This window comes from Mus caroli, unplaced genomic scaffold, assembly GCF_978045245.1.
Source record: "Mus caroli unplaced genomic scaffold, Mus_caroli_1 scaffold_4, whole genome shotgun sequence".
NCBI classification, from domain to species: Eukaryota; Metazoa; Chordata; class Mammalia; order Rodentia; family Muridae; genus Mus; species Mus caroli.
In genome coordinates this window covers 148,734,857-148,744,741 of record NW_028227259.1, presented here as the reverse complement: position 1 = coordinate 148,744,741, position 9,885 = coordinate 148,734,857, and positions in this window count along the sequence as shown.

Genomic DNA, 9,885 nt, shown 5'->3' with positions numbered 1-9,885 from the left:
GATGTGTGTGTGTGTGTGTGTGTGTGTGTGTGTGTGTGTGTGTGTGTGTGTGTGTGTGATGGAGTAACAGTTTGGTCTCAGGTACTGAATAGTGCTGATAGCGCTAGCTGGCCAGGGTCTGCCTCTTTATGTTAATAGGTACCCAGTCGGCCATTTATCCTGGGTTTCTGAGACTTAACATGTATACCTGGCATGGGAGGCCAGAGGACAACCTCAAGTGTCACCCTCAGAAATGCTGTCTATCTCCTTTGAGACAGGCTCTCTCACTGACCTGGAAGCCCCATAGGTCCTCCTGTGTCTGCCTACCTAGCACTGGAATTATAAGGATGTGCCACCATGCCCAGCTTTTTACATCACGACTAGGAATCCATAACGGGTCTTCAGTTTCATGTACACTTTACCGACTGAGCCATCTCCCCAGCCCCTATAAAAGGTTTCCTTTGGAGTCTGAGTGAGTCTGAGACAGGTATTACCTTGTAAGAAACTACCTGGCCCAGCTGCAGCCTTCAGGCCTTTCCTGTAATAGATCATGAGATTTCAGAGATAGAAGATGGCGTCTGCTTTGACAGGTGGAGCCCCAAGGCAGAGAAATAACTAACACAGACCTTCCCTCGCCTGCCCAGTAGAAGACAAAGGGTTAAAAGGCAAAAAGAGCTGGGAGATGGTTCAGTGGGTGAGAACACATGCCGGTGCAAGCATCAAAAAAAAAAAAAAAAAGACTAAGTCTGGCCCCAGGGGACTGCAACTCCAGTGCTGGGGGCAGAGATAGGATCTCTGATACTTGTTGGTTGTCAGCCTAGCTCCAAGTTCAGCAGGAGACCCTATCTAAAGGAGAGATGGAGCCCAGACATCCTTCTCTATGTGCACATAACAGAGACGGGAGGTCAAACTGTCCTGAATTCTGAGCCCTCCATTTTGGGATCTTACCTTCTGAGACCCAACGCCAGCACTTACTGAGCACCGAAGATCTCTGAAGGACTATGCCAAGGACAAACATGGTGATACCGCCTTGTGAGTCCAGCACTTTAGGGACTGAGGCAGGAGGATATCAAGTTTGAGATCAACTTAGGTTACAGTACAAGACTCTGGTCTCCCGTGGAGCCAAGCAGTGAAGTAGCTCACCAAGCTATCCTGAAATGAACTTTCCCATAGCTTCCCTTAACAGAGGATCTTTACCACCTGGGAGAAGAGGAAATGATAAGAAGTATAAAATAGAAATTAGGGGACATGCCAGGCATAGTGGCACTCACCCTTAATCCCAGCACTTGGGAGGCCGAGGCAGGCTGACCTCCGTCAGTCTGATTTACATAGCTAGTTCCAGTAGGGCTACACAGTGGGAACCTGTCTCAGGAAGGAAGGAAGGAAGGAAGGAAGGAAGGAAGGAAGGAAGGAAGGAAGGAAGGAAAGAAGGAGAAAGGAAAACAGCAAAACAAAACAAAACAAAAGAAAAAGAAAAGAAATTAGGAGAGAATATCTTTCACTCCTAAAACATACACTTGGGGGCAGGGTGGATGCTTGATCAGAATTGTCTGCCGTGCACACGTGAGGATCTGAGATTGAGCCCCTGAACTCCCATGATGGCATGCACTTGTAATCCCAACACTAGGGAGGGACAAACAGGTGGTCCCACCCCTGGGGGGCTCTCTGACCAGCTTAACCTCTTCAGCTAGTTCCAAGCCAGTGAGAGACCCTGACTCAAAAACTAAAACAGCATTTCTGAGGAGCAACAGCCTTGGTCAGCTTCCGGCTTCCACGTGGCCAGGTCCATACGTGCACCTGTAGACACTTGATAACAGTGGAAGGCTCCAAAGTGGAAGTATTAGTCACCTTATGCTATTCCGACAAAATGGCTGAGCAAGGGGCTCAGGCCATGCTGGGCTGCTTCTGTGCTCTAGGCCTGTGAGGAGGATGTGGCAAAGCCAAGCCACTCACTGCAGGAAAGCCAGGATACTTTGTTCTCAGGCTAGGACAAGACCAGGGACTAGACACAGTTTTCAAGGCTGGAGGGATGGCATAGTGGTTTTGAGTGTTTATTGATTTCACGGAGGGATGGGAGGTAAGTTTTTGGCACCATTATCAGATGGTGCACAACCACCCTTAACTGCCATTTAAAGGGAACTGACTCCCTCTTGTGGCCTGTATCGGTACTTGCATGATGTTAATATGCATATAAAGTCATTTAAGCACACACATGCACAAAACACCTTTTTTTTTTTTTTTTTTTTTTTTTTTTTTTTTTTTTTTTTTTTGGTTTTTCAAGACAGGGTTTCTCTGTGTAGCCCTGGCTGTCCTGGAACTCACTTTGTAGACCAGGCTGGCCTCGAACTCCAAAACACCTTTTTTAAAAAGTATAGTCTTCAGCCAGGCAGTGATGGCCCATGCCTTTAATCCCAGCACTCAGGAGGAAGAGGCCAGCCTGATCTACAGAGCTGCAGGACAGCCAGGGCTATACAGAGAAATCCTGTCTCAAAACGTCATCCCCCCAAAACACACACACACACACACCAATAGTCCATTAGTTATGAAACTATCAATGGCTAATTCACTGATTAAGTCAACATCCTGCTGGTCCAATCATTTGTCCAAGCCTCACTTCTGAACACTGCTTTGAAGACCAAGCCTTCAATACACTTCACAGTCAAATCCTAGCAGAAACTCAGCCATCTTATATTTAAAACGTGGGCCCAGAGAGATGGCAAATCGGTGAGGCAGTCCCCTGGATAAGAACCTGAGATCTGAGGATGACTTATGATCTTCCTGCCTCTATATCCTGAGTGCTGGAATTACAAATGTGGCTCCCCAGGCCATATCTCTCCAGATGGCTCAGCAGTTAAAGAGCACTGACTGCTCTTCCAGAGGTCCTGAGTTCAATTCCCAGCAACCACATGGTGGCTCACAACCATCTGTAATGAGATCTGATGCCCTCTTCTGGTGTGTCTGAAGACATGTACAGTGCACTCATATACATAAAATAAATAATTCTTTTAAAAAACCAAATATGGCTCCCATATTATGTGCTAGAGAATAAGCCTATGCATAATGGGCATAATATTCTAACAATGGAGCTACACCCCAACCCTTCAGCCCCTAGGAGGAGATGGGGGAGGGGGTGGATTAGCTTCTGGGACTGGAGAGATGGCTCAGTAGTTAAGAGCACTGGCTGCTCATCCAGAGGAGCCAAGTTCAGTCCCCAGCCCCCATATGGCAGTTCAGAACTGTCAGTAACACCAGTTACAGAGGATCCAATGCCCTCTTGTGGTTTCTGTGGGTACTGAATGCACCTGGTGTGCATGGATACAGGGGACAAAGGGGGAGTGGGGACTTTTTTTCTAAAGATTTATTTGTTTGTTTGTTTGTTTGTTTGTTTATTATATGTAAGTACACTGTAGCTGACTTCAGACATACCAGAAGAAGATGTCAAGATCTTGTTACAGATGGCTGTGAGCCACCATGTGGTTGCTGGGATTTGAACTCAGGACCTTTGAAAGAACAGTCAGTGCTCTTAACCACTTGAGCCATCTCTCTAGCCCCTTAAAAGATTTATTTATTTATTTATTTATTTATTTATTTATTTATTTATTTATATTTTTATTTAAGGTATGAGTGCCCTGCTGCATATATATCCACAGGCCAGAAGAGGGCATCAGATCCCATTACCGATGGATGGTTGTAAACCACCATGTTGTTGCTGGGAATTGAACTCAGGACGCCTGGAAGAGCAGTCAGTGCTCTTTTTTTTTTTTTTTTTTTTTTTTAAAGATTTATTTATTATATGTAAGTACACTGTAGCTGTCTTCAGACACTCCAGAAGAGGGCGCCAGATCTCATTACAGATGGTTGTGAGCCACCATGTGGTTGCTGGGATTTGAACTCTGGACCTTCGGAAGAGCAGTCAGGTGCTCTTAACCACTGAGCCATCTCACCAGCCCGCAGTCAGTGCTCTTAACCGCTAAGCCATCTCTCCAATCTGGGGAGTGGGGACTTCTTCCCGTGACATTGATGAGCTGTCAATGAATAAATGGACAGATATATGTTCTCAGATGGGGTATGAAGCCCAGTGCCGTACCCTCAACTGCTCTCTGCCTCTTTTAGCTGGCGTTCCTCGTGCATTCCTCCTAATACATGAGTGCTGCGAGAAAGAAAAACTATGCCAAAAACAACTTTTGGAGGGTGTTTTTTAAAAATGAATTGGTATCTCAAGAGAGGATTCCTGGGCTGGAGAGATAGCTCAGTGGTTAAGAGCTCTGACTGCTCTTCCAGAGGTCCTGAGTTCAATTCCCAGCAACCATGATTTGGCTCACAACCATCTGTAATGGGATCCATGTCCTCTTCTGATGTGTCTGAAGAGAGCAATAAAAAAGAGTAAAGATGGGCTGGAGAGATGGCTCAGCGGGTAAGAGCACTGACTGCTCTTCCAAAGGTCCTGAGTTCAAATCCCAGCAACCACATGGTGGCTCACAACCACCCGTAATGAAATCTGATGCCCTCTTCTGGTGTGTCTGAAGACAGCTACAGTGTACTTAAGTATAATAAATAAATCCTTAAAAAAGAAAAAAAAAAGGAAAGAAAGAAAAGAAAAGAAATGGTTTGAAATCTTTGGGCCAGAGCAAGCAGGGACTGAGCAAGTGGGGTTGACCGGAGCAAGCAGAGGTCCTAAAATTCAATTCCCAGCAACCACATGAAGGCTCACAACCATCTGTGCAGTACATACATTAAATAAATAAATAAATAAATAAATAAATAAATAAATAAATCTCTCCCATAGGCCCATCTATCTGAATGCTTTGTCACCAGGGAGTGGCACTATTTGAAAGAATTAGGATTAGGAGGTGTGTGTGGCTGTTCTGGAGGAAGTGTGTCCCTGGGCTTTGAGGTTTCAAAGGCCCATGTGGAGCTCAGTCTTTCTCTACCTACTAATCGGGGATGCAGCCCATAGGCCCTGCCTTCCACCAGGAATAGACTCGCCCTCTAAAACTGTAAGCAAGCCCCCAATTACGTGTTGGCTCTTGTAATAGTTGCCTTAGCCGCAGTGTCTCTTCCCAGCAATAGAATAGTGATTTAGAACGAGACAGGGAGTTACCCAACTGCATGGTGATAGGGGATCTATTATACCAGGCAACTTGCTCAGTCTGTTTGCACAATCTGGCCTACATTCCAACATGCCCATTTTGTACCCTGTTCTTGGCGCTCAGGGCTGATGGACTGTGCTAATTCAGACGACTAAACTAATGAAAACCTTCAATTTCCCCTGGCTTTCTACTATGGTGCTGTGTAATCACAGGTCTACCCCAGCTAAACGCTGCCATTGTTTAAACCACCAGCGGCTACTAATGAGACTAGATCAAGGACTATTGTTTTAGTTTCTTTCTTGTTGCTGTGATTTAAAAAAAAAAAAAAAAACTGGACAAAAGTAATTTAAGGGGGACATGGTTTACTCTGGTTCACAGTTCCAGAGTACAGTCCATCCTGGTGGGGAAATCAAGCTTGAAGCAGCGGCCACACCCCATCCACAATCAGGAAGCAGAGGTGAAAGTATGCTCGCTGTTGCTCAGCTTCCTTCCTCCTCATATACAGCCCAGGATCCCAGCCAGGGGATGTCACCGCCCACAGTGGGCAGGTCTTCCCACCTCAACTCAATCAAAACAATCCCCGGCAGGCATGCTCAGAGACCCACCAAGAGTTCTGGTGAGTCTTTATCTGTCAAATTGACAGTTAAACCTCACTGCTCACCCCCCAGAAGTCCCCAGGGCTTGCTTATAATTAACAAGAGCCCCAAAACTGAGCCCACAGCTTATAGAACAGTCCATTTATAGCACACTTATAGGAGATGAGAAATACCATCACACGATCTTCTAGCCTGTGATTATGTGTACTGGAAACATCTTCTTAAAAGCCCTTTCATTCTGACACTAGGAATTCTTTTTTTTTTTTTTTGAAACAGGGTTTCTCTGTGTAGCCCTGGCTGTCCTGGAACTCACTCTGTAGACCAGGCTGGCCTCGAACTCAGAAATCCGCCTGCCTCTGCCTCCCAAGTGCTGGGATTAAAGGCGTGGGCCACCACTGCCAGGCAACACCAGGAATGCTTAGCTCTCCCTGTGCTCCTACAGGTTTATGTCTCGCTTAAAGAACATTGATCCAGGCTCTGGGACACACAAGCAAGAGGACCTGAATTCGGATTCCCAATACCCACATAAAATATGACTGTGACAATGTATCCATGTAACCCCAGCTCTGGGAAAGCAGAAACAAGAGGATTCTGGGGGCCTGCTGGTCAGCCAGGCTAGCAGAATGGCAAATTCCAGGTTCAAGGTCTCAAAAAGTAAGGTGGAGAGCAACAGAGTAAGCTATCTAAAGTTGACCTCTGACCTTCTCTAGCATATCCCCCCCCCCCCACACACACATGCAGACGTAAGTATACAAGGCACACACATGCGCGAGTGTGCATGCACCCTCCCACCCCCCCCACAGACATACACACATATACACACAAACACGAAGACATACACACACACACACACACACACACACCATCTCAATGTAAGTGGCTTATTGAAGACCCTGGAGACTTCGTGTTAAAACCACTACACACTCAGCTAATGAATGACGATCCCTGGAAAAAATAAGGCAGTTGGTGTAGGGAGCTCTCCCGAAACAGGACAAAGGCTGCACTAACGCTTCTTTGCCTGTGTATTGCCTGCTCGTAGTCAGTCCTGTTCTCGGTTGTACTTTTGGTAAGATTGTGGGTTTCCTTTCTCCCCAGAGCCTTCAAGGACAGAGGGAGCAGAGGTGGCAAGCAGGGTTCGGATGGCTTCCAGTGACACTAAGTTCTACTTTACTGTTCCAGGGGCGGGGTGTGTAGGGCTTTTCAGGGTTCTGGTGGAAAGGGCTGACTGGTCACATTAATACAGCACCTAGTTATCATGTGGGTGGGAAGCCCAGGGTAGGGGTGTGTGCTGAGTTATGCAGCTCTCCACAAGGCCATTCTTCAGAGGAAGCCATGCACCTGTGCTCAGGGACACTCTCCAAACAGTAAGTCACCAGAAGGGAAGCCCCAAGAGAAAGGGGCTTCCATTCCATTGCGCCGACTTGGGTGAGAGCCACCCGGGACTTCGACCTTAATATCGGGTTCTCCAACGTAAGATCCTATATACTGTGTAACCATTTATCCTGTCAGAGTCACACCTGATGGGGACAGAAGCCCCCCAGTCATGCTTGCTGGATGGCTCCTGATGGGCTCTGAGGTGTTGCCTAACATCTGACCTTTGGCTGCCTTGACTCCATGTTGTTCATTATGCTACTTGGACTTTGTGTCTCTGTGACAAACATCTGAGAAGAGTAACTTAAAAGGAGGAAATTTTTATTTTGGCTCACTGGTTACATGGCTTTGGTCCAAGATTTGTGGCAGTATCACATCAGGCCCGAAGCAAGGCACTGTATCATGGTGGCTGGAGTGAGCTTGCTTCAAATCCTGGGGGTCAGGAAGCAGCAAACAGGCAGCGTCCAGGGCAAGGTGTACCCTTCAAAAACATGTCCCCAGAACCCTGATTACCCTCAACAGGTCCTACTGCCTACTTAGTAGCTTCTGCTTCTTAAGACACTATGGCAGAGGCTGGAGAGATGGCTTAATGGTTAAGAGCACTGACTGCTCTTCCAAAGGTTCTGAGTTCAATTCCCAGCAACCACATGGTGGCTCACAACCATCTGTAATGGGATCTGCTACCCTCTTTCGTGTGTCTGAAGACAGGACAGTGTACTCACATACATAAAATAAATAAATAAAATCTTAAAAAAAAAAAAAAAAGACACTATGTCACAGCCTGGCAGTGGTGGTACACGCCTTTAAATCCCAACACTAGACAGAGGCTGGTGGATCTCTGTGAGTTCGAGAGGCCAGCCTGGTCTACAGAGTGAGTTCTAGGACAGCCAGGGCTACACAGAGAAACTCTATGTCTCAAGAAATGAGAGAGGGGCTGGGCGTGGTGGTGCACGCCTTTAGTCCCAGCACTTGGGAGGCAGAGGCAGGCGGATTTCTGAGTTCGAGGCCAGCCTGGTCTACAAAGTGAGTGCCAGGACAGCCAGGGCTACACAGAGAAACCCTGTCTCAGAAAACCAAAAAAAAAAGAAAGAAAGAAAGAAATGAGAGAGGGGAGAGAGAGAGAGAGAGAGAGAGAGAGAGAGAGAGTAAAAAAAAAGGGGGGAAAAGCCCAGCTTGATCTCAGGGTTAGGGTTAGGGCTGATCTTAACTCAAGATCCTCTTCCTCAACCTCCCCAAGTGCTAAGATTACAGATGTGTGCTACCAAGCATTGCTTAGGAGTTTTGCTTCCTAAGAGGCCAGATGTGAGGTTGATGCCATATGAGCCCATCTCTCAATAGCGCCACCTGCTGGGGAAATGCACTCAACACATGCACCTTCTTGGGAGAACTTTATATCTAAATGTCAACACCCCTGGCCTTCAGGTTTCTATTTAGTCATTCCCATCCTTCCTCTTTAGAAAAACTCCCTGGGAATGAGCCTTCTAGCTCCACAAGCCAAGGGACCTTAACAACAACAACAACAAAAAATCAACACAGAAGCCGGGCCTGTTTGCTCCTGCAATTCTAGTACTCAGAAGGCCAAGGTAGGAAAATGGTCACAAATGTAATCCCTCTGTCAATCTGAGATTTTGTCTTAAGAAAAACAAAACAAACAAGCAATCTAACCAACTAAGCAAACACATGGGCCTGGGGCATGGCTCAGTGGTAGAGCTCCTGCCTAGAATGTGCAGTCTCCAACACCACACACAGAACACATTTGACCTTTGACATTTCTCATGTTAATAGAAAATACTGCAAGTGAGGTTTGGGGAGATGGCTCAGTTAAGTGCTCTGTGTGCACCATGTACAAGGACCATGGTTTGGATCGCCGGCACCAGTGGCGAAAAGCCAGGTGCCGCACCATGCACCTGTAATCCCAGTGTGAGTGAGGTGGGAAGAGGACTTGCTGGCCAGCTAATCCAGCCATTGAAACGAGCTCTGTGTTTAAAGAGACCCTGTCTCGAACACACAAGCTGGAGAGTTTTTTTTTTTTTTTTTTTTTTTAAAGATTTATTTATTTATTATTTGTAAGTACACTGTAGCTGTCTTCAGACACTCCAGAAGAGGGCGCCAGATCTTGTTACGGATGGTTGTGAGCCACCATGTGGTTGCTGGGATTTGAACTCTGGACCTTCGGAAGAGTAGTCGGGTGCTCTTACCCACTGAGCCATCTCACCAGCCCACAAGCTGGAGAGTTAAGAAGAAGAAGAAGACGCCACCTGACCTTGATCTCTGGCTTCCATACACATGCATACTCATGTGTGTACACCTAAGACTCACACAGTTGTCGCAGGATATTTGATCACACTGTGAACCCCGAGAGTGTGAACTGGAAAAAAATCTTGTTGTGGTGTGGCTCAGCCCTAGGGCACACCTTTAACCCAAGAGCTTTCTGTTAACAACATCAAAGATAGGTCAAGAGGTGGAGCAACCAACCAGCTGAGAGGGCTTGAACGGAAGTAGATGGGAGGGGCAAGGAGGAGGAGGGAGGAGGAGGAGGGAGGAGGAGGGAGGAGGAGGGAGGGAGGAGGGAGGGAGGAGGAGGGAGGAGGAAGAAGGAGGAGGAGGAAGGAGGAGGAGGGAGGAAGAGGAGGAGGGAGGAGGAGGGAGGAGGAGGACGGAGGAGGAGGAGGAGGCGCTTCCTTCTGGGATGTGGGCTGAATAGGGAGGTCAGCTGGGTGCTTTCTTTGCCTCTTTGAGCTTGCTTAGTGGCTTTCACACCAACATCTGGCTCCCAAGTCTTTACTGGTAAAATTGAGCCTCTGGGCTTTTTGTTTTTAAAACAACAGTTTTATTTAAGTCCTACCTGG